This window comes from Vipera berus (genome assembly GCF_964194415.1).
Source record: "Vipera berus genome assembly, chromosome: 1".
Lineage (NCBI taxonomy): Eukaryota > Metazoa > Chordata > Lepidosauria > Squamata > Viperidae > Vipera > Vipera berus.
The window spans coordinates 60,072,155-60,098,230 of NC_138202.1; positions in this window are offsets into that span (position 1 = coordinate 60,072,155).

The following is a 26,076-nucleotide window of genomic DNA, read 5'->3' on the forward strand; positions in this document are numbered from 1 at the left end:
ATGGATGCAGAAATCTTAAATTAACTACAGTTGGTTTTAGGTTTTGAAAATGCTTGCAAAATGTGTTCTGTTAAAATGAATTAATGTTTGTTGGAAGAAGAGAAAAAGGTTGGGTATTAAGACTGCAATTTTGTTGGAGATGTCAGGAGAGGTATAAATGTATGTTGAATGCCACAGAAATGAGGTACTTAAGAAATATGTGTGAGAAACCAGGAAGTAATCAAGAATGAATAGCTGTTGCATGAATGTGGATTGGATACAAAAGTGAGTGACCAGTATGAAAGAAGTTCATTGAAGTGGTTTGATCATACTGGAGAATGAATGAGGATTGAATCACAGAGTAAATGTATAAAGGAAGATGGACTAGAGGAAGGGGAAGACCAAAAAAGTCATGATTGGAATGAGTCCTTTTGATCCTTTAGAAAGCAGGAACTGAAATGTAAAGAACAAAAAGCTATGTGTGAATTGGTGAAGACAGCTTCCAAAGATTAAAAAAAAAGATCTGAAGATGTAGATCATCAGTATTTACTTCTTTTCTGCACATTGCATGTAGTTGCTTACTCCAAACAGGAATAGTATGATACTTGTTAAATATCTTAACTGTTAAAAATAAAATAAAATTAAAAGTGTCCCCTACTCAATTAAGGGAGAAGCTGTGTAAATGTCCATTCCTAATTTTTCTCTCTAAAATAACACAGTATCTTGGAATATTGTAGGTTTTCATATGGTAGCATGAAAATAGGTTAATTAGTGTTAGATGTCCTTTGAATTCACAGATTTAAAGGTTATGTACAAATATTTAATTTTGGGGGAAAAGTATTTAGAAATCAAGTTGTCAAGCAATCACTTTGGGATATTTAGTCAGTCAAATCTGCTTTCTTGTCTAGCCCAAATATCCACAGAACAGAATAATATTATATACTTAACCAGAAAGTAAAGGGTTGGAAAGAGAGAGAACAAAGGCAAAATGTTTATAACAATTATTAATGTATGATTATCTGTCATATAACATTTTTTTGAGATCAGATATTACAGTCCAAGTTATTTTTGGTACTATAGGCAAACTTTTTATCCTGACATTTGATCTGGAAACAAACTGGAAATCAAAAAACTTTTTCAAGACTTTTGCTATACATCACACAGTAATACCCGACAGCAATATGGCTTACATTTGCACAAGTTAACCTTCTCCCCCCTCCCCCCACATTACTGCTTTAACCTAACTGGAGATTTGCTTAGCTGTCCTAATTTAATCAGATCTGAACAGTGGTGGGATTCAAATAATTTAACAACCAGTTCTCAGAACAGAACACTTTAAGAGCTTTCCCACTCATCATTAGTTGCGCTCTGTATAGCTAGACAGGAAAAAGTTCCAGAGCCACAACCCCAGCTAGTACTTGGTGGCCTTGCCCCCTTTCTTCTATGCTCCAACCGGGAAACTAGAGAGATAAAATGTCTATTCTTTAAATTACCTCTGAGAAGCACCAGATAGTTTTCACCTGAGTGACATGATCGAAGGCGCTGCGTCTCCGTTTGGCTTCTGTCGCTCCTCTCTTGGACTTTTGGGGAGGGCTTTTTTCCCCACCTGGAAAAAGCAGGAATTGTTTACCACTGAAAGTAGATCTTCCCCATAAGCATAGCATATAGAGATCAGGTCAAATCACCCAAAGATCTGCAAACATACATAATTCATTCTGATTTTGAAAGTTTATCCCAGGGTTTTAAAGTGGAGCCTTTCTCAGTTCCTCTTGGAAACATTTCGGATCCTTCTTTGGATTTTGGCACACAATGCTTTGTCATTTGTGCTGTGTAATAAGCTTTCAAAACTAATTTGATGAGTTATATGATTTCTAAAAGCAGTATAAAGGTAAAGGTAAAGGTTCCCCCGCACATGCGTGCTAGTCGTTTCCGACTCTAGGGGCCGGTGCTCATCTCCGTTTCAAAGCCGAAGAGCCAGCGCTTGTCCTAGGACGTCTCCGTGGTCATGTGGCCGGCATGACTAGACGCCAAAGGCGCACGGAACGCTGTTACCTTCCCACCGTAGTGGTCCCTATTTGTCTACTTACATTTTTACGTGCTTTCAAACTGCAGTATAGTTCATGTATATAGTACACTGTGTAGAGCATGAAAATTTTACACAAGGACTTGCTTCATCCCCTTAGCAAAATTGCATTCCCTGGGAGACTAATGAAATGCTACTTTCATCTCCATCATTCAAGTAAAAACTCGCAACAATACTGCACTTTGTTCCCCCAAATCAGCAACCGGTTGTTGGAAGAAAAATCAGGTCCATTTCCAAGCCGGGAGAAAGATGCTGGAAATAAAATGGAGGCAGGCTGCAGGTCTTTGTTTATTTGTGAACAGAAGCAACAACAGCATGCAATTCTGGGACAGTGGACAAAATGGAGTTGAGAGTAGGTGGGTTTTTATACATACTTTGGGGCTTTGTGATTGAGATGCCTGTTCATTGTGAAATGTACTTTGACCTGTGCATGAGTATCCCATTTTAGTATTCTGATTATTGTTGCCTGGCTCCCATTGTGGCTGGAAGGTCATGCCCTGTCCTTGGGGCTGGGGAATGTAGATTTTAGGAGTCTTTGTTTTTCTAATCCCATCAGCTCCAGCTTTCTGTGAGAGCTGTTGCTGAAGGCCTTTTCTTTATGAATTAGGTGGCCTGGCTTTCTTAATGGGTACAAATATCATTTCTAAAGACTTCTGCTTGAGGCTGTTTTTCCTATAGCAGGAAGACTGGGGTTTCTTTCTGCCTTTAAGAACATGTTTCTCCTCTTCTCCTTTAGGGGAAGTACAATATTCTATTCTGCCTCTTTTTAATATTAAGAATAAAGAATATTTTATTAGGGGGGTGCTTCCTACAAGGTGGTGCAATCCAAAGGCACAATCATTTGAAAGACATACATTTAAATTCCTCTGAATAGAATTTAATTATAGAACTAGTCATTTTAGGAGACAAATTTATAGTAATAAGTCCAAAGTAACTCCCATTGTAATCAATATGGAGTCCATTCAACTGAAGTTAAAGGACTGAAGTCTTAGATTACTAGGTTATGAAACATTACCTGTGACTAATCCCTTCTGATTCTGTAAAGGTTAAACTATATGTTTTACTTTTAAGAAGCAGCTGAACACAATCACTTTCTTAAGTGAACGTAAGTGCACAAGATCTTTTGACCTTGAAAAAAAAATATATGGACCAGTATAGTTTTGGTCCATCTGAATGGATTTACGTATACTGCTCAAAAAAATAAAGGGAACACAAGATAAGACATCCTACTATTAAATACAGTACATTGTGTTGTTTAAGTGTTCCCTTTATTTTTTTGAGCAGTATATTTAAGAATAATAGGAAGGCAGGAAAAATGGGTTAGAATAATAGCAAGCAGCCAATATGGGAGGGAGAGATTCTGCCTGATTCTGTCTATCTGTCTCCTTCTAAAAGAAGCCTGGTCTGATTAAAACTAGCTTCTCAAGGAACTTCTTGTTTCCTGTTGTTTCTTGGAATCTATTTGAAGGAAACAAGCAGTCAAAATCTCAGAGAGAGAAGAGGAGTTGTAGAAAGAACCAGTTAGGCCATTTAGAGGCTGATATCTTCTATCACTCAGACCTTGCTAGTAGCATGCTTATTTGTTGTCTTCAACTGTGGGTTGAAAGTCTATATATTTGGCACAGAGTAGCAGTGATGAATGAAAGAAGAAAACATTCTCCTGCGGCAGCATTCAGAAAAAGAAAGGAAGCAGGAAAGATATCTCTTGAGACATATGTTCATGGTAGCCTTCCAGCTTCAGTGAGTATGTGAGTGATAAGAAGATGCCCAATCAATCAGTTAGACAGAGTGAAGACTATTAAGCATCCATGCTTCCATATCAAATAAATAAAACTACACATTCCTGCAAAAAAAATGTAGATCAGATTTTAATTCCTTCAAACTCAATGATCCAGGATTGCGGACCTTCTTCAGTAGTATTCTGTGGGTTCTCCTTTTGTTTCCTGTTCTATAACAAGTTCCTCAAAGATAGCAAATATAGAAGAAAAATATAATAATACAACTAGACACTATCACTAGTATCCAAGTGATTGATATAATAGGGTCTTAATGGTCTTCCTAAAAGACAACAAGTTGGAGCATGTAATGAAACTAAGAGAATAAGCTCTTGTTTAATATCAAAATTACCACTGAGAAAGATTCCGTCCAGCAGATCTGAGAATTTCCAAAATTGGGTACATATGGGGTATCATTGGACCAGCACACCTCAGGATGGGTGAAAATCACAACAATCTTATTATTAGAATGAAGTCCACCACACATTTCTGAGTAAAAATAAAAATTAAAAATTGTACATGTAGATCTGAAGTATGCATTTAAATTTGAATTTTATCCTGACACTTCTATGGTAGTAGAATAATTACTGAAAACCTTTAAGAAGAAACTGGCCAGCCACTTGCCTCAATGGTATAAGGCAGACATGTCAAACTGCCGGCCCGCGGGCCAGATGCATCATACTGAAACTGTGCCCACCCCATTGCCAGCAATGGGGAAAAAGTCATGATACGTCACAAGACATCACGTGATGTCACAGGTTTGACATGCCTGGTATAAGGTCTCTTGCTTGAGCAGGGGGTTGTACTAGAAGACCTCCAGTTACAGTATTGTTAATATTTTAAGCTGAAAATATCATTAATTTCATCTATGCTTTAGACATTTATTTAAACTGCAGACAAGATCCACCAATTGATGAATGGAAGGAAGGAAGGAAGGAAGGAAGGAAGGAAGGAAGGAAATGATAGAATGAAAGGGAGGGAGGGAAGGGGAAGAAACAGTGAGGGAAGAAAAGGAAAAAGAAGGAAGGAAATTTTTTTATACTTCCTGCCGGTTTCCCAAAAGGAGTTTCAAAGGGGAAGCCAGCAGGAAGTCAGAAATCACTCCTGTTTGCACTGCTCTTTTGCCCAGTCATGGTCATTTGGTTTCTCTGTTTAGCTAAAGAAATATGGGTAAGGAAATATCTCTGAAAACAATACCCAGTGCGGCACAGGTTAACTAGTGAGGAATTCATATTATACTGGGCATCCCAGGGTTGTCCAAACTGTGATCACCTATTACATAAATAACTTATATTCTCTCCCCAAGAGAACATAATGTTTGCATGTCTTTTTTGTAGTAAGGACAACTTTGGCTTTGATTCACCCATATTTAACAGAGCTGGTCTGTAATCAGACCATTGCTAACCATACTCAGGTTCTCCCTTCCTTGACAGACATCCTCCTGCTATTACGCCATAAATGTTGTTGATAGATATTTTAAGACTCAGTAGCTCTTGTTAAGCTATCCTGAATTAAGGGCATGCACTCAACCTTCAAATTGTCCAAAATTTGCCATCTAGCTACAGTACTTCACTGTTCCCATGTTTTGTTTTAACTACTACAGTTTTCTTAAATAAAAATAAACATTTCTTTAAAACTGATGATTGTATCCTTACAGCTGGAGTACTTTTTAAATTCCCATTTGACCCATTTCTGAGAATCCAAGTCTTTTTAGAAAAAAATGTTTCACTTGAATCCTCTGGGATCTGAAGGCTGGTATTTTGTGATAGTCCACCAGGAGTAAAGTTGTTTATTATTATTATTATTATTATTATTATTATTATTATTATTATTATTATTATTATTATTATTATTATTATTATTATTATTATTATTATTATTATTATTATTGCTCTTTCTTTCTTTCCCTTGGAATCCAGACTAAAGAAAACAGTTGTGTGCTTCCATTGTTTTCAAGGAATATCCCAAGACCAATACTGTATTTATATAAAAATACATTGACAACAACAAGTTGATTGCTCTTTCATATGCGTCTATGAGACAAAGCCTGTGACAAAGTGTCTTCTGTTGTTCTTCATCTTTGGGGAGTCTGTCAACAGATGATGGGTTATATACTTCAGCAGCTGAGCAATGCAAGCTATCCACACTTGGTTTTGTAGATACTGAGGCTTCTCAGAACTTGATTTAGTCTTCTGCTTTGTAAGCTATAAAACACAGCAATTTGGATTCCTGAGTCTCCAGTGGAAAATATAAAGGTAGATGAGGAAAAATCTGTAATATGAAGTAGATGCTTCTTCCTACTTCTTTTCCCACATAATGATTTTAATACAGCTTAGGTTAAAAATAATAAAGTAGGTATACTCTAGTGTCATTAAAATAAAAATCTCAGAAGAATTGAGAATTTTTTTAACAATGTTCCTGTAGGTTAGGGGTCTTCAAACGTGGCCTTTTGTGACTTGTAGACTTCAACTCCCAGAACTGAATGGCTGAGGAATTCTGGGAGTTGAAGTCCACAAGTCCTAAAAGGGCCAAGTTTGAAGAACCCTGCTGTAGGTTCTCTAGATAAACTGTTATATTCTATATCATTCTGTGTCCCTCAAGTTGGGCTGCTTTCTTAGCTTTCATGTTTAATAATAATAATAATAATAATAATAATAATAATAATAATAATAATAATAATAACAACAACAACAACAACACTGTTAAGATTTTTCTAAAAAGATAGCAAAATGCCATTAATGTGATATTCTAGAATGTCCTGGTTTTCTACCATAAGGAAACTCTAGGTCAGCCTTCCCCAACCTGGATGTGCTTCACAGATGAAGACTTGAACCTGAGAGGCTTCAGAGATATTACTATTTCTTACTATTTTGATGGTCTTGTGGAAATACATAAAAAACAGATGTCTTTGTTTTAAGATATTTGGAAATTAAATAAAGGTAGATCAATGTTTGCATGAGGTAGGATTTTTTTAAAAAAACAAATTAAGAATGTTTAAAAATGGTTACTGTTGTCTCTCATAGTATCTGCTATGGTCAACCAAATAGTCTTAAATTTATTGTTTTGCAGATTCCAAATTACATTTCAAACTATTGTGAAGTTCATCTGGCTCAGGGAAGGAGCAGCGCAAACCAGAATACAGAGGAAACTGGGTTCTTGAAACCATGTTTTACTGCCAGAGTGCAGCAATTAGCATGGTTCAACAATGAAAGCAAAGCAAGCTGTGGTCTATTTGCTTTGACTCACCATGACATATGGCTTAATATTATTTATGAAGCTGGCCACTGTGGTTTGTTCAATAAACCAAGTAAAAAGTTGACTTAGCATTACGTCTAAACCAATCTATTAAGTCAGAATCCACTGAAGGTTACATTAAGGCTCTAAGTTTTGAGCTGCAAAAGTCAATCAACTGTTCCCACCCCCCAAGGGAAAAAAAACAGAAGCAAAAGGAAAGGAAATGCAGACTCTTTGCTGTCATCTATTGGCCATCAGGATCTTTGTAATTGGTAGAGCTAGAAACTTTAGAACATGGTAAATTAGACTATAAACTGTTGTTATTATTACCATTCTGAAACCAAGCCAAGTCTTTTGTTCAAGCTGGAATAGACTGCCTCTCTCTCTCTCTCTCTCTCTCTCTCTCTCTCTCTCTCTCTCTCTCTCTCTCTCTCTCTCTCTCTCTCTCTCTCTCTCTCTCTCTCTCTCCCCCACACACACTCTAAGGGTAAAGAAAAAGGCCCCAAAATATGTAAATTAATAATAATCTCACAGCAGAGCATCAGATAACTCTGTTAGCCATGAACAGACCAGTCCTTTAATACTTTGCAGCACTGCCAGCTGAAATATTCATAGAAGACTGGGGGAATATCTCTTTGAAAGGCTTTGGGGCTCAGAGGTTATTAAGGAATTTGGAATTTGCCTTCAGGGAGTTCAGTTTCATTCCTGTACCTGCAGGTAGCCATTTGTAAGCTTGGTTTTAAGGCAAAAGAAAGAAGAATGCTAATAAATCACCTCTTTATGAAATATTCATTAATTCAGTATGTCTTTTACAAAGCTGCTGCCAAGCCGATGCATGGTGACGAATTACATTTTGCACACACAGGAAATGGCTGACAAGATACATTGTACATGAGGAGGATTTCCTGAATGGCCATGCACAAAGAGAAGCAACAAAAGTTGTTTAGACCATGAAGTCCAGAAAACAAAAAGAAAGCAGCTGCCTCTGTTCCTGCCAAGTCCCAGTACCTTCTACTGAATGAATTTCTTTTGCTTGCAGTTTATAACATCCGACTTTTGATCTTGCTCAAAAGTTTGCAGGTCTGTAACACATTTTCTTATTCAGACTACTGCCAGAAGGTGATTATTTACAAGTTACTTGTTCCTCCTTCTCTATAACTTAGACACAAGGGGGGGGGACAATGTGAATTCAAATCCACATCTTACACTCTCAACTATTTGTAGGTCAGGAGCCCTCAGACATACACAGACAAAATCCAGTCAAATGTTTCTCCACTGCGGTGTCAAACTACTCATCTTTTCTGATTGCTTCTTTCATCTTCCTGGCATTCCAAAAGCGCCAGCAGAATGGAATTGCCCTCTCTGTGTTCCATCTTGTTCACTGATGCCATGCAACACAAGCAACCATCTGATAAAGGGACACATTTTTGCAGAAACAATCCAAGGGTACATCCTTCATTAGTAGGCATGGAACTTTCATATGGCTCGGTGGGAATGGAATGACATTGATTTACAATGACTGGAAGACAGAATTTACTGAGAGTATCCAGAGCCATTAAAATGTAACTGAACTCTTTCTTGAGCAGTAGGGGGTACAGTACATAGAAAAACTACATTGTTAATTATAGTCCTGGCTCATTATTCATTTGGAAATAACCCTCCTGTTATTATAAACTTCCATCTATAATCATTTGAATATTATTCATGATCTATCCTGCTCTGATGCTGATTGGCCTATAGCTTGATTCTTTCAGATTTGTATAAAATGGAAGAAAATGCAAAGGTATATTTCTGAAGATGTACTTTCCATGCTGTAATTTAGTATGCTCTTTTCTTATTTTTCTGTACTCTGCAGAAAGCCACTTCAATGTTCTGATTGTTTCATAAACCAGTTCAACCATTTTTGTCTGGATGAAATCAACAGGGGACCTATTTACTTGCACTCTCACTGGTTTACAACTAGAAATACAAACTTCCATCTTGGCGTCCATTAAAATCAGTGGGATTTAAATGACTTTTGTATTTGATGCCATGCTACAAAATATGCCTTTACATCATGTGAATTCATTTCCTCATTTTTAGAATTATTCAGGCAGTTGTAATCACAAGATTATGAAAATGGCTATACATCTAGCTACGTTATGTATGAAATATGCATGCAATTATGCATGATTCCAACATGTGATAGCAAATGATGAAAAATGCAGCCAACCATGAATACTAGGATTGTTAAGATTATTTCTTTCCCATTCTCCAAATAAAGAAAAAATGAAAATAAAATAAAATGGAAACTGGCTAGTTGCTTGTTGTTTTGAAGGGGCTACTGTAAGAACCAACCAGATGTTTCAGACTATCTCATACTGACTATCTCATACTTTATCTTCCCATGAGCAGAACATTGATTATATGGGTCAGAAAAAATATCTCTGCCCAAATCCTGCAGATGTTTTAGTGGGACATTCTCAACTGACAGTTGACTAAGTTGTATTGACAGTATATGATGATCAAAGCAAGAAACAATACAAGTAAAAGTACAGTTTTCATGAGGATTGAAGCAGCAGATAAATTGCATAAATAAAGTAATAAGTAAAAGCAAACAACATAAAAAGAATAACTGTTCTTCAGAATAATATAAACATGAGTTTCATGTTCTCTTTTACATTGGGAGAAATGAATTTATTTATTTTATTTATTTATTTATGAGCACAATCTGCAAAGAAATCTTAATGTAACTGTTTTGCCACACTTTTGCAAGTGCTCAATGCAATTTTGTCACAATTCATTTTTATGTCAGGGATCTCCCCTGAATATTGAACAAATTTGACTATCAGATGAAGATACTGTTGATAACTGGGCCATCTAATTTATATTTATTTATGCAGTTATACTTCCTATTACAAATATAAGTAGCACTGATGACATGGGGACTAGGGAGATTTTCAGTTATCCAGGTCATGTGGATAACTGTGCTTTTCAAAAGGTAACCAACTTTTTGTTTTGCTTTGTTTTTTTCCTTGAAGATGTTTTGCTTCTCATTCAAAAAGCTTCTTAAGTCAGAACTGAAGAAGCTTCTTGGATGAGAAGCAAAACATCTGCAAGGAAAAAAAAAGTCCAGTTGCCTTTTGAAAAGCACCTTTGGGATGGTGGAGATGATGATTTCCCTCCCACCCCCACATTTGCTGCTGATTAAGGCCATGCAAAAATTCAGGGGAGCGATCCAGTTTGAGAATGATTCAATCCAACCACTTCATCAAAGCTGATCTATGAGGGAACATATTTTCCCTTTTGGAAGTGAAGTGAAGTGAAATGACTGCTTATTGTATTATTTGGTCCTGCTAGTAGCAGAAGCTGGAGTTACCATGCAAAGGTTGTGAAGTTAACTAAAATGACTCCTCTAGGAAAACTACATTGCTCCTCATCTTAACTACGGACTGGTGTAGCCTCTGTAGTGTAAGGTGGGTTGTCAAGGTGAAGTCAAGCTACCTTGCACAGACCAACTGCTGAGATACCAGCTGCAACTCTTCCTGCCAAAGATAGATCTTGCCAGAGTTATTCCTGCCAGAATTACTTCCAGATTAGATTATCAGTGTGGTTCTCCTTTTGAAAAATATTCAAAAAGTTCAGCTGGTGCAAAAAAAAAAAAAAAAAGGCCAAGGTCCTATCGGGAACTGGTGGCTCAGAACCAAATGTATCTATTTTCCTTAAAAGGATTCCCTGCCAATTTGTGTGTGTGTGTGTGTGTGCTCAATGAAACTTGCCTCTAAAATACAAAAGAATTTAAAAGGAGAGTTCCTTAAGAACTATCTTCACCTGTATGTTCATTTTTGTGAGGTCCATTCCACACTGTCTTTCTACAGACTTTTTTTGCTATATCAAACAGGAGTAAGGTTTGTTCTATAAGAAGACTTACCTTAATAAAAGCTCAGTTACACAGAAATTTCATTCTTTTACCATGTCGATAAAGTTATCTTTTTACAAACATTTATCTGAATATTCTTTTAATGCTTATCTTAATACTGCTTCTTCCACGACTGATGTTCTTTGAATTATTTTTGCTGTTACCTGAGGCAGACAGACAGATGAATAGCCCATCAACAGATGAGGGTTGATATTTTTATCCAATTCTTTCATTTTGCAAATATGGGGAACCCATTATTTGTGTATGTATAGTGCAACTTTATAAAGTTGAAACCCTTCTTCCACCCAGCATTTCCCATTTCAAAATTCCAGAATATCTCAGGATTGTTTCCAGGATGTAAGTCAGCAGATGGTACAGAATTATTCTGAGTATTGGCATGAAAACTAAAAGTAATTGTAAAAAATTCCAGGAGAATTTCTATATTTGGTCAAACAAATGGTAAAGGAAGTTCAATTTAAGTAAGAGTTATTGTGGTACATTGGGACAAAACACCCTCTAATTTCACATGTATACTGATGGGGTCTAAGTTGCCTGTAACTAACCAGAAAACAGATCTTGTGTTGATAGGAAGATGTTGTCTGATTGGGTGGCAACAGTGAAAAAAGAAAGTTTTATGCTAGAGATAATTAGGAAAAGGAGTGAAAATAAAATTACCAATCCTGTAATTTTAATATATAGTACATTCCTTTGATATGCTATCATTATATATTTCTGGAACATCTTCTGTATTAATTTCTATGCTCACAAAAAGCATAAAAATGTTGAAAGCAGGTGAAAGAGAGTGATCAAAACATTTAGAGCTTAAGCTCCCCTCTTAAGAGAAAAGTCTCAAATGTTTGGGACTCTTTACTCATTAAAAACATGATGATGAGAGGACATGATCAGAATGTACAAAATCATCCACAGCTTGGCAAAATTGAGTAGGGAGGTTTTGTTTTCGTCTCCTTCCCCTCAAAATACCAGGTCCAGAAGTCTTCCAAAGAAGTTCACCTGAAAGAGATTTAGAAGAGACAAAAGAAAGTATTTCTTCACACAGAGCATAATTAACCTGTGCAATTCATTACCACAAGACATGGTGAGGGCCATTAACTTAAATTACTTTAAAGGGGAATTGGATAAATTCATGGAGGGCAGATCTATCAAGGGCTATTAGTTTTGAGAGCCAATGTTAAGTTCCGTGGGGAGCAGCATGCCTCCAAATACCAGTTGCATAGGAATAATTGGGGAAGAAGGGTATGTCTGTATCTCCAAGTTGTGAGCATCCCAGAGCATCTGGTTAGTAATGTAAAGAAGAAAATATAACTAGGCCTAGTCCAGAAGGGCTATTGTTATATGTAAGGTATAAAGAGGAGGAAGAACTAGTATTCTTCCAAAACTATGACTTCCAGTATTGTTTACCAGTGATTGTCCTGCTTTGGCTATTGACAATTATACTTTAGGACCCCTTGCAGTATCACACTTCTCCTAACCCTAATGTAGAAGTGAGATTATTTTAATTATCAAGAGAAACAGCCTAAATACAAGCCACCAGATCATAGGAAGCCACATAGAAAGCTAAAAAGTGCACACCGTATAATTCCGAGAAAAGACACATAACTGAAAGTTCATTTAACATGAAATAACTAGGTACAGTTACTCAGTTAAATAATGTCATACAATTAGAAGATCAAATAGTGTGAAACAATTTTAAAGCTCAACCAAGAACAAAAGATTCTGCAGTGAGACTGAAATGACTAAAGAGTGGACAGATCTATAAACAGATTTATGATCACTATTCAGCAGAAAAGCAGAATGCTGTTGTGATTCAGGGTCAGCCTGTGGGTTCGGCAGTTGGGTTGGACGATTCAGAGGAGGAGGAGGGGGTGTTGGAGAGCCTCCAGAGAACAGCCCGGAGGCTTCGCAGAGCCCTCAGCCAGGCCCCTCCCATCTGGTCACTACACAAACCCAGCTGTGTGAGCCTGACAGCATGGATGAAGATGACCCACAGCTGGCCCTGTTCAAGGACGCCCGACGCAGGAGGCAGTCAAGCAGGAGTAAACAGAGGAAGGCAATGGGGCACCTCGGAAGGAGGCAGAGAGAAGCCACGCCCTGAACTGTTTAAAAGGGGAATGTGTGGGAGGGCTGGTTTGCTGAAGGCAACCTTTGAATAGCTCCTGTTTCATGGTTCGTGTTTGCTCTCTTTACTCTGTTTGCTCTGTTTTATGTTAATAAATTTGGCAGGCTTAGTTCCAGCCTCTTGCCTTCTTATAAAAGGGGTTGTCCCTGCCTTTTCTGCAGGGCCGGTAGCAGGCTGGTACAGAACAAATGCAAAGATTAAAAAAAAAGTACACAAAACTATATAGAAAGGTCATATTGACAAAATAACATTTAAAGTGCCTTCACTGTGTCAGCCATTATCCTGTTGTCTAAATCAGCCCTCAGATGGTCAAGCAAAAAGGGAAAATAACTGGAAAAGATACTAATGGTACTTCCTTTCATGCAGTATTAGCAAGCTTTTAGGGGAACTTTCAGGTATGACTTATCTTTACTGTGAACAGAGTGATGGGCAATTTGTGGCATGTTATAGGCTTTTCATTTCTTTTGTAGTCTTTTTATTTGTGAATTCAAGTTGTAGGAATAAAGTATTCCCCCCTCTCTTTTTTTCCTTCAAAAATAGCAATTAGGCACAAGGCAGCATCTATGAATTAAAAGCACAAGTTCCCAGTCCCTCCATCCACCCCAGGGGAAGCTGGTGCATTTATTTCTGTTACTTTAAGAGTGGTCTCTGTGGAAGATGCTGAATAAAAAGACTCTTCCTGATGATGCTGTTAATAGCTTTGTTGACAGATTTCAGGCTCTAGTAGTAATGTATCAATGCTCAAGCCCAAAGATAATATTTTTACACTTTAACACCCTCTTGGGGTCAATTAATGGCTTTTTCCCTCTTAGTTTCCAAGCGCTCTAGCTAATGACTGAGCTTTTGAACATTAACATGAGCAAGCTTCCCCAAACCACAGTCATTAGCCTGCAATGCAGCACATTGTTGACAGATAACAACAAAGCACCAACCAGGGCTACCGAGTAATTGATCCATCATTTCTTTTCTTGCTGGCCAGCGAAAATGTTAAGTTGTTATTATACATGTTACAGCCATGTTCATGTATCTTTCTCTGTGTATACATTTAGAGGAAGGGGGAAATGCCACAAGGTGCCTGGCAATGTCTAAGCACAATTGGGTGCTAAAAGATAATGAAAAGGGTTGCTGCAGCTTTTCTTCAATTTAAACTGATGTTTCATTGCACCATCCAGATGAAGAGCAATGCATCTAGTGACACTTAGTTGTAAATTAATGTGCGCTGCAGTGCAGCAATTGTACTTCAGAAGCTTAAGCAACCCATGGAACAGGGAAAAAACAAAATGAATGTTGCCTTATGTTATGAACTGTTAGTTATTGCCTGTCAGGAGAATTCAGAGCAGCTCAGGGGCACCAACCCCAATCAGAGATGTACCTGGGATCTTTGGGGATACATTTTGTATAAGATGCTTGTAGAAATAGCAACAAATAACAAGAGTCTGCACCTAAGACTAAGGAAACCAATGAATCATGTGGGGAAGTAATAAAACAATAGGTAGATACATCCTGGCAATTATGAGAGGTTTTTTGCCTATTGTTCAACTCTAAATGCTTATCTGAAATTACCCATCTTTAGCCTTGAACTGGATTACATCATGCATTTCTGTGGGAAGTATGTGCTGCTCACTTGAACAAAAGTACCAGGACTACTTGCACATCATGGATTCTGTCTTCAGAAAAATTCAAGATAGCAAATAAAATTGTACGGTCACGCAAATTACAATGGCTGATATTGAAGCTAGTGCCCAAAGCCAGGAACTTGTAGCTCATCTGCTTCCCCCAAAGTGACTCTTCAAGAGATTGACCAGCATTGGGAAAATGAAAATCTAGCCCAACTTCAGTTTCTCAGTTGACATTGGGATACTGAACTTCAAGAGTCTTGATGAACTCATTGCTGCAATCTTTTTCTTTTCTTTTCTTTAAATTACAGTCTCAGGATGCATGAATGCACAGGCACATAAATACCAATAGCTATTTTATTATGTTTCCAAAGTTTCTAAAACAATGCTTATCCCCAGTTAATATAGATGGCCCTCCAAAGCTGTTCCCTTTCATTGGATCGCTATTTTCAGAGGCTAAAATGAGGTGATTGTTCTATTGGTGATTGCGGTATGAATAATCATGCCATTTGCGCATTATGTTTCTTCATTTGACAGTGTGTGCAATTACACAGTAATTCCATTTGTATGAAGATCTGTAGTTCCATTAGTTTCAGTATTTGTAGAGGCTGTGGGAAAGGTAATTTCTAAGCTATTGAGCAGCCATTAAACTACTTCCCTCCATCTGTGACCTTGTTATTCTAAGTTCCCACATGAAAGCTATAATATCCTCTATAACAACAGAAATAACATTAACTGATAGGAAAAATGCAGAGGTTACATAGAGTTTGACTTTTCTAAGATAAATATGCATTCAGAAACAATAGCTGCACATCAGTTGAGAAGCTAATATTAGGCTAATATGACCAGGATTATATTTCCAAATTTAGTATTTGAAATTACTATCCAACAAAATGTATCACACTGTGTAATAATTACTGCTGCCTGATTCAATTTAATCAATAGTTAATTCTAAAAACTAATTTTTACACATTTCAAGAGAAATAAAAATATAACTCTTGTGCTTTCCAGAACTCTGCCCCACGGGACTCTAGTTGTGACACCCTGTTCATCAGATTGGGCTCTAGGGATAAATTGAGTTGCTGGTGTTGTACCAACCTTCCTGCTGCATAGCAACTTTCCTGCCTGGGCTGTACTCCATTTCCAGATTGGCAGTGGAGTTCCCAGATTTATAATTTGGGGGGGGGGAGAGTTTAATTTGCCTTTTTTGGAAATGGAGTCTGAGATAGCTCTGGAATTCATGGTTTCCATGACAGCCATAGGCCTGTCCCAGGTTGTCCAGAACTTAACTAGTGACAATGGCCACACTACAAATTTGGTGTTCCTGTCAGAGCAATGGCAATGTGATCTAAAAATGGGAGGGTTTATGCTGTTCCTTTAGTCATGGTTGGATCACACCCTAATTTCCTGGGGATTCTACAATGCCACATCCCATCACAAAGAGATGGGAACCATTAGATTGGTCTGCTCCTGGCAATTGATGGACCCTGATCAGTTTCAGATGGAGCTGAATTATTGTAGCTATTATTCTGCTACATCCATCTGAAGCCCTGATTGTTGCTTGCAATAAAAGGTGGCTGAAGCCTTGGAATTGATCACACCCCTGAAAACTCTCTGTTCTCAGGAATCCTGGCACTCCCCAATGTTTGTGGAAGAGTTGCGGGAAATGAAATGGGAGTAGAAATATCTAGAGTGTCACTGGCACTCATCATTGGACATCAGGAAAGAGAGTCACTATTAAGATCTACATTGTGGCAGTAAGGATGACAAAATCTTGATTCTTCTCTGTTCTTATTATGTCTGCAGAATGCTGCCCTGCAGCCGTGTTTAAGATGATGCAAACACTTCTGGATAAGGAGGCCATGGAAAAACTCTTATAGGAGTGTGAAGAGGAATTTGTGCAGCATCTTTTTAATTAGTACTTTTGCATCGTTCCCAGTTAGATACTGTCCTCGTGACAGGTCCAAAGGAGATGTCTGGGGAAGAGTCTTGCATGGTTATCTAGGAACGATTCAGACCTTTGGACCTGAGGTAATAGACAAGGTCCTTAGGACTATGAGCTCAGCTACCTGCTCTTTAAATTGTTCATCCTGCTAGGTTGTTAAAGCAGCCTGGAAAGTATCATTGAGAGGGTTCTTGTGGTGTTCAATTCTTTTCTGAATGATAGGGTTATTCGCTACCTCGTAAAGGGGCTGGGGGTTGACCTCTTCTCAAGAAACCATAACCCCTACTGTATTGGATAAGTTTCATCCAATATCTCACCTTTTTTGAGAAAGATGGTGGAGAAAGTGGTCATGCAATAGCTTCAAAAAGCCTTGGAGGAAATGGATTATCTGGATCCTCTCAGTCAGGATTAAGAACTGGGTATAGGGGGGAAAAATAATTGCTCATGATTTTGGATGGCCTTTGGTATGGGCAGGATGGGGACCACACATCCTTCCTGTCTTTTGACCTCTTGGCATAGTATCGACCATAGTATCTTCCTGGATTGGCTCAGAGGACTGGGGATGGATGGCATAGTATTGTGTTGACTCAATCCTTCTTTCAGGATTGAAACTAACTGGTGATGATTAAGGAGGAGCAGTCCCACTCTCAGCCCTACTATGTGGGGTGCCACAGGGCTTGTTGCTTTCTCATCTCTTTTTAAAAACAGATCTACATAAGGCCATTGGGTGAATGTTTATCTACCCCTGGTGGTTTAAGTCAAGGCTTTTCAACCTTTTCACAGATTGTACCACTTTTAGGACCTGACAATATTTGAGTACCACCAGTGCTTAGCAAGGTGTCAAAAACTTGATGACTAAAAAAAAATGGGGCGGTGGGATTTTGGGTTTTACTGATTAGATTCATTTGTTGTTATAGAAATGGCTAGTTTACAATAGTATGGAAAAGTAAAAAGTTGAGGTTCAGTGTTAATGCTTCCTTCTACTGCAACAGAGAAAGTCTGTTCTTTTTCCCTTCTCCCCCTCACTTTCCCCCCTTTTTCTTCCCCAGTGTGTCCTACTATTTGCTTTTGTATTTTATTTCATAGTCTAATAAAATAATACAAACTGTAGAAAAAAAAGTACCAGTTTTAATTTCTTCGGTGGCTGTTCCTTTGCTGAATCACTTTCCCTTTGCACTGACAAATGTATGATGAATTTATCCATGTTTATTAATATGCATCACTACCAGCTAGTTCAGGGGTCTTTAAACTTGGCACTTTTAGGACTTGTGGATTTCAACTCCCAAAATTCCTCAGCCCTCATGGCTGGTTGAGGAATTCTGGGAATTGAAGTCGGCAGATCTTAAAGTTGCTAAGTTTGTAGACTCCTGAGCTAGCTCTCCCTTCTGAGCTCTTCCACAGTGTAGTAAGAATGCACACCCCCAATCCCATCCCTATACCGTTAAAGACACAGTAATCAAGTGCGAAGCAAAGCAAGAAACACAAACTCTGTTTTTTTTCCTCTTTAAGCTGCCTCAGGTGTGTCACGTGTTACAATGTTGCAATTTAAGACAGAAAGGCTCCAGCAATTGCGAAAAGCTTTAGCTTTAAATTAAGCCTGTTTGCCTTCAAAGAAAACTTTCTAAAAGCCACAGACAGACTCAATTAAAGGGAGTAAAACTGATTATATTTGTTTAAAGAGATTAAACCTTTCCTGTTGTCTTTTTCCCCCTTTTCTGCCCAAACCACCTCCTTTTATAGCTTTTCCTCTGCTCACCCCTCCTCCTTTTTTTGCTTCAGTTCACCTCCAGCTCCCTTCTAGTTCTGGAAGTGCTAATCAGCTGGAGCCAATCAGCTGGACCCCTGCCAGCTCCTTGGATTTCTGCTGAGCCCAGATAGTCATGCAGCTGCAGCTGCCTCTCCCTCAGGCTTGGTTCGCTTAGGCTCATTCCCCTCTCCTGCTACACTTGGCTAGCAGTCACATACCACCTTCCACATGGCAAAGTACCACAGGTGGTACACATACCACCAGCTGAAAAGCCCTGGTTTAAGTGATGCAGTAAATGCCTTATCCTGGTCTCTGAATAAGAGACCAATTCAAGGTGCTGATTTTAAACTTAACCCAGTCTCACACAATGAAGTACTTTTATCTGAGGAATCACCTCTCTCTGATTACATCAGTTCACCTCACTAGATCTAGCATGGTAGGTATGTTTCAGGTACTATCAACCAGGAATCATTTGATGGATCCCAGGAGATGTGTCTTTCCTGCCATACGGTCCACCTTATGGAACATTCTTCCCCCAGAAATTAAACTAGCTTCATCACTTTTGTTATTCTGAAAACCCTCAAGTCTTGGCTATGTTGTCAGGTCCAAGGACCTATTAGGATGGCTCCATTGTTGAGGTGCCCATCTTTATCCCCCTTCCTTTTGTGGGTTTTTATTTTTCCTTTTACATTTATTAATATTTGTATTAATTATTTTGTGTGCTGTTGTTGACAATGTGTATTTAGACAGTTTGAGATGGATATGCAAAGGTCACAGCTTCTGAGTTGGCAATGGGCTTCCCTGCTGATTATAGATATCATCAAAAGTGCTACAAAACAGGTGACATCTAGCTGGGAAAACAGAACTTCTGTCCAGAAGTTCAATTGCCTGGGACTCTTTGTGATACAGTGGGTATCTGTTAGTAATTGCTTCTTTGAGTTCTTGTACTCTCCTGCTTGTGTTATTGGTGATAGTCAGTCTTTTAATTTTCACTTTACTTTTCTAAGCACCAGAGTCTTCTCCATTCTTTTTGGTTCTGCATTATTTATCCCTAATACCTAATCTTAAGATGTGGGGAGCCTGATTTTATTTCCTGTAATATAGAATTTGTTCTTGAAATCATTTTCTCCAGCACTACAATTCAAAAGCATCCAATTTTATTTATTCTTGTTTGATGGTCCTGCTTGCAGTTATATACTATATTGTAATTGGCAGTACCATGGCCTCACACTATGTGCCTTTGTTGTCAGTGTGATGTCTGTGTCTCTTAATATTTTGTGTAGATCTGTGACAGAGTTTCTCCTCAATAACAGATGTGCTTTTATACCATTGCTACAATTTCCTGTGAGGTTACAAGTCTAGGGAGATAAAATCTGAAACCACTTCAACATTTTTTCTGCCTATTTTCACTCAGTTGGCATTGCCTGATATATAATCTTAGGTTGCTATGTCTGTCTTTCTGTCCTTCTGTCCTTCTGTCTGTCTGTCTGTCTGTCTGTCTGTCTGACTATCTATCTATCTATCTATCTATCTATCTATCTATCTATCTATCTATCTATCTATCTATCTATCACCATAATCATAATAGTAAAGTTGGAAGGGACCTTGGAGGCTATCTAGTCCAACCCCCTGCTCAGGCAGGAAACCCTATACCATTTCAGACAAATGGCTGTCCAGTCTCTTCTTAAAAACTTCCAGTGTTGGAGCATTCACAGCTTCTGGAGGCAGGTTGTTCCACTGGTTAATTGTTCTAACTGTCAGGAAGTTTCTCCTTAGTTCTAGGTTGCTTCTCTCCTTGATTAGTTTCCATCCATTGCTTCTTGTCCTGCCTTTGGGCACTTTGGAGAATAGCCTGACTCCCTCTTCTTTGTGGCAGCCCCTGAGATATTGGAACACTGCTATCATGTCACCCCTCACCCTTCTCTTCATTAAACTACACATACCCAATTCCAGCAACCGTTCCCTATATGTTTTAGCCTCCAGTCCCCCAATCACCTTTGTTGCTCTTCTCTGTACCCTTTCTAGAGTCTCAACATCTTTTTTACATCGTGGTGACCAAAACTGGATGCAGTATTCCAGGTGTGGCCTTACCAAGGCATTGTAAAGTGGTATTAGTACTTCACGTGATCTTGATTCTATCCCTCTGTTAATGCAGCCTAGCACTGTGTTGGCTTTTTTGGCAGCTGCAGCACACTGCTGGCTCATATTTAAGTGATTGTCCACTAGGACTCCGAGATCTCTCTCACAGTTACTACTATTGAGCAAGGTACCCCTTATACTATACCTGTTCATTTGGTTTTTCTTGCCTGAATATAGAACCTTACTTTTTTCACCACTGAATTTCATTTTGTTAGATAGCGCCCAGTGTTCAAGTCTGTCCAGATCCTCCTGTATCTTAAGCCTGTCTTCTGGAGTGTTGGCTATTCCTGCCAGCTTGGTGTCATGTGCAAATTTGATGAGTTCCCCATTTATCCCTTCATCCAAATCATTGATGAAGATGTTGAAGAGCACTGGGCCCAGAACAGAGCCCTGGGGCACCCCATTACACACTTCCCTCCATGTAGATGTGGTTCCATTGAGGACCACATGCTGAGTACGGCCGGTCAGCCAGCTACGAATCCATCTGGTGGTGATGCTGTCTAGCCCACATTTTTCTATCTTATCAAGTAGTAGGTTGTGATCTACTTTATCAAATGCCTTACTGAAGTCCAAGTAAATGATATCCACAGCATTCCTCTGGTCCACTAATTTTGTCACTTGGTCAAAGAATGCAATAAGATTTGTTTGGCATGATCTGTTTTTGACAAACCCATCTTGGCTTTTACTAATGATTTTGTTTGCCTCTACATGCTCACTGATTCGTTGTTTGATTATTTTTTCCAGAATCTTCCCAGGTATTGAGGTCAGGCTGTTGGGTCTGTAATTTCCGGGATCCATTTTTTCCCCTTTTTTTGAAGATGGGAACTATATCAGCTCTTTTCCAGTCCTCTGGTAGTGCTCCAGGATCTTTGAAAAATATAGTTCAGTGGTTCTGAGATCACATCCGCCAGTTCCTTGAGAACCTTCGGGCGTAATCCATCTGGGCCTGGCGATTTGAACTCGTCTAGGCTGGACAGGTGCTCACTTACCTTTTTCTTGCCTATCTTAACTTGCGTTTCTATTCTGTTTTTTATGGCACTGTTTTTGGTAGGTTGGTCTGTTTTTTCCCTTTGTGTAAAGACAGATGCAAAAAATGAGTTAAAGAGTTCTGTGTTCTCTCTGTTGCTTGTCACCTTCTTGCCACTTTCACCCACTAATGGGCCAATCATTTCCTTCACTTTTTTCTTGTTTTTTACATGTTGAAAGAAGCTTTTTTCTTGTTATTTTTGACTTTGGTCACAAGCGTTAGTTCATTTTGAGCCTTAGCTTTCCTCAATTCATCTTTGCAGGCTTGGGCTATTTGCTGATATTCTGACTGAGTTAAGTGCCCCTCTTTCCACTTTCTATACTTGCCCTTTTTATCTTTCAATTTATCAGAGAGTTCTTTATGCAGCCATACTGGTTTCTTTTGAGAGCTGTTATTTTTCCTCTTTGTTGGTATTGTGCTAGACTGGGCTTTTATTATCTCACTTTTCAAAATTTCCCAAGCTTCTTGAGTTGTTTTCCCCTTGAGGATTCTCATCCATGGAATCCTTCTCAAGCTCTCTCTAAGTTTATTGAAATTAGCTCTCTTAAAGTCCAAGACTCTCCTTTGACTGTATTCTATTGCTTGTGCTTCCAGAATGTTGAATTCCAATATTGCATGATCACTTCCTCCCAAGGTTCCTGTGGCTTCAACACCTTCTATCATTTCATCTCTGTTAGTGAGAATTAGATCCAAAATGGCTAATCCCCTAGTTCCCTTCTCTTCTTTTTGGGTGACAAAGTTGTCTGCTAGGTTTGTCAGGAATCTGTTTGATCTTCCACTTGGTGCAGAGTTGATGTCAGGGTAGTTAAAGTCCCCCATTACTATTGTGATGTGCTTCTTACATACCTTAGTTAGCTGACTAGCAAAAAGTTCATCTATTTCCTGTTTGGTTGGGTGGCCCATAGTATACACCTATGTCAATGTCCTTTTTTCTCCCGTTTATATTGACCCAAATGCATTCAAGTTTACAGTTTTCATAATTGTTGTGCTCTATTTCTGTAGAGATGTAGTTATTTCTTATATAGAGAGCAAGTCCACCTCCTCTTTTATTTGTTCTGTTTCTTTTGAATAATTTAAATCCCTCTAGCTGTGTGTTCCATTTGTGGGTTTCATCCCACCATGTTTCCGTAATGGGGACAATATCATATCTGCCCTCATTAACCTGAATTTCTATTTCACCCTGTTTGCTGTTCATACTCTGTGCATTGGTGTATAGACATTTGAGTCCTTTATGATTGACCCTGTGCTTACTTTCTACATGACCTGTGTGGTGCCTGAGTTCCCCTATTGTCTTACCACCTATTTGGTTAGTGCACTTTGTGTGGCACTCGCTATTAGTAGCTTGCTTTTGCTTGACAGCAAGGTTGATATTCTTGTCCACACAAACATCTATGTTACATGCACTGATAGCCCTATAATTTTTATATTGCCAGGGACAGGGATGTTCTGTATCAATTAACTCACTGTCTCCACTGTTTAGTTTAAATATTCCTCCAGAAAATCTGTGAATTTATAGCTGAGCAACTGCGTCCCTTTCTTTGATGGATGCAAACCATCTCTTTTATATATTTTTTCATTGGACCAGCTACAGACATCATGGCTAATATATCCAAAGCCTTCCTCTTTACACCACTCCTTTAGCCACATATTGAATTGTGCTATATGCTGGCCTTTTCTATTTTGCTCCTTATACACTGGTAAAACCTCTGGAAAAGTAAGCATACAGCCTATTCTGCTAAGTTTCTGCCCCAAGCTCTGGAGATCATTCCGCACAGAGAGTACATCTTTTTGGGACAGATCATTAGTGCCAAGATGTACAATAGCCTCCACATCACTAGCATGCTTGATTATTTTAGAAATATGCTTCTTGTCCCTACTGGCAGTAGCACCTGGCTTGAAACCTCTGTGGCCTTTCCTAAACTTACATTCCTTATAACTGAATCACCAACCAGAAGATGGCTTCTCTTTTTGGATGCCTTTCTGTTCTTGCATGACTGATATGTAACTCCTAATTCGCACTTCTCCCTGTCGAAAACAAGTTTTTGGACCACAATCCCCTGCTTATTTGAGTTATTTTCACAAATACCTTTACCGGTCTTCTTAATGTCCCTATTAAGGTCAGCAAGGGCACTGTATCTGTTGTGCAGGGACACAGCAAAAGCTTTGTGTTTATGATTCACAGCTCTCACCCTGCCAGATCCCACGGTTGTCCACACTGCCCTTCTGCAGGATCTTTGTGGTAGAGGGGGCAGATAGTGCGGATGCTCAATAGAATAGAAGGGCTGAACTGGACACCTAATTTCTGCCTGAAGAGCATGGATTACAGATCCTAGATAAATAATCTGTCCTTGTAGACTAGTGATTTGTTTACAGATAGGACAGTTTCCAAGTTTGAAAAGGGTACTGCAAAAGACAGCTGCAAAACAAGTGTTTCACTGAACTAAGCCTGACATCCTTAGATAGAAGAATGTACCACTGCTGTTTATGATTATTAAACACAGGCTGCTACTTCTCTGGCCATCTCCAACAGACTTACAGAATATAGCACCTCCCAACAGCTCTGAGAAGCTTAAATTTGGCTTGAATTCTATGGAGAGCCAAACAGATCCAATCAGCTACTTCTGTGGCCACCTCCAACAGACTTACAGAATCTCTCTCTCTCTCTCTCTCTCTCTCTCTCTCTCTCTCTCTCTCTCTCTCTCTCTCTCTCTCTCTCTCTCTCTCTCTCATTTCTCAGTAGCTGCCAAGCTTATATTTTTTTCTTTCATCCTGGACAAGAAATCCTTTAAATCTTCCTCATTTCTAACCATCAAAGTGGCACTAATAACACATCTGAGTCTGTTGATGTTTCTCCCAGCAATTTTTATTTCCATTTCCATTTCTTCAAGTCCAGCATTTCTTTTGATTTAGTGTTTAGTGCTTTCCTTTCTTAATATTGAACTAACTGGTTAGTTCACATTTTGTTCTAAGTTACTTCCAGGCCATCATATACAGTGAATGCTTTAAATGTCATGGTTCTGATAGATAAAAGCAAATAAATCAGAACTCTGAGGCCAGAGGCTTCCTCAAAGAACATGCTTAATTGGACACAAAATATAGGCACAATCAAAAATGAAACCAAGTCTGAAATTCCTTCCAAAGAGTTACACTATTACAAAGTCAAACTTCCCACCCCAGTGCAATGTAATCATCCATGTGTCGCAATAGAATAGTTTAGAGGGCTTTCTAACAAAACGCCCAACCCTCTAACATAACCAATAGAATGACCTTGGTTCCCATGGGACACAGAGTTGTTTAGACTAGCAAAGATACTCTGCACCCCCTCCCATCCATGTGGCAACCTAGAATGAGCAAGATGGCTGCAGCCAGATTCATTGTAGAGTTGACATTAATAGATGATGTGACCCAGTGCACTCATATTTTGATGGCTACTCATAGTTTGCTGTTGTCTGTATATCATATGACTCCATATAATAAAAAAGAGTAAGAGCAGAACAACAGTCTTTTGGGCACTTCCTACCATTTTTCATTATCTAGCAGATGTGAGGTAGTATTATCAGAGGCCTCTATTTCTACTGTATCCAGCTTCTCTAGGTATCAGTTCTTGTTCTATGTTTTGTTGATGTCTGGATGTTAAAATCTTGAGCATACTTTACTAATATGTAGGTAAGTACATTAGTTTAATAGTTTGGACAATCCCTACAATTGGCTTTTTTAGCTAATGAAATACACAGTATCCTCACCCATTGTTGGGTTATCCATACCTGCAAGCAAAGGAACAGGGTAAAATATTGTGCAATTTCTGATGCAAACTAAAAAAAAGTCCTGACTCATAAAATACCAGATTGAACTGTGGTTTAAAAGAATAACACATGGATAATTGTTGGGTAATATCAGGGAATAGTAGAAAAGAAGGCAAAGAATTGGAGAAGATTACAAAGTATCGAGATCTGAAAATCAAATTTGAGAGATTATGGCATAAACTGGCAGTGGAGGCCCTTGTAGTTATTGGCATAACATGTATCATACAAAAAGCCTTGAAATAGCACTTATAAAATCACTTCATTGAGAAAATTTCCATCTGTCAGTTACAAAAAGCCATAATTCTTAGATACAAATATAGTACGCCAATACATTACAATGTCTTAGGTTCTCGATAAGAACTTGATGTGAAGGAAGGCCAACACCAGCCAAAGATTTCATGATTTTACATATAAAATAATTAAATCTATATAAAAGGTAAAGGTTCCCCCGCACATCCGTGCTAGTCGTTTCTGACTCTATGGGCTGGTGCTTATCTCCGTTTCAAAGCCAGAGAGCCAGCACTTGTCCGAGGATGTCTCCGTGGTCATGTGGCCGGCATGACTAGACGCCAAAGGCACACGGAACGCTGTTACCTTCCCACCGTAGTGGTCCCTATTTTTTTTTTATTGAAAAGTTTTACAGTACATTTTATCTTTAACAATCCCCCCTCCCCCCACCCCTACCTAACCCTC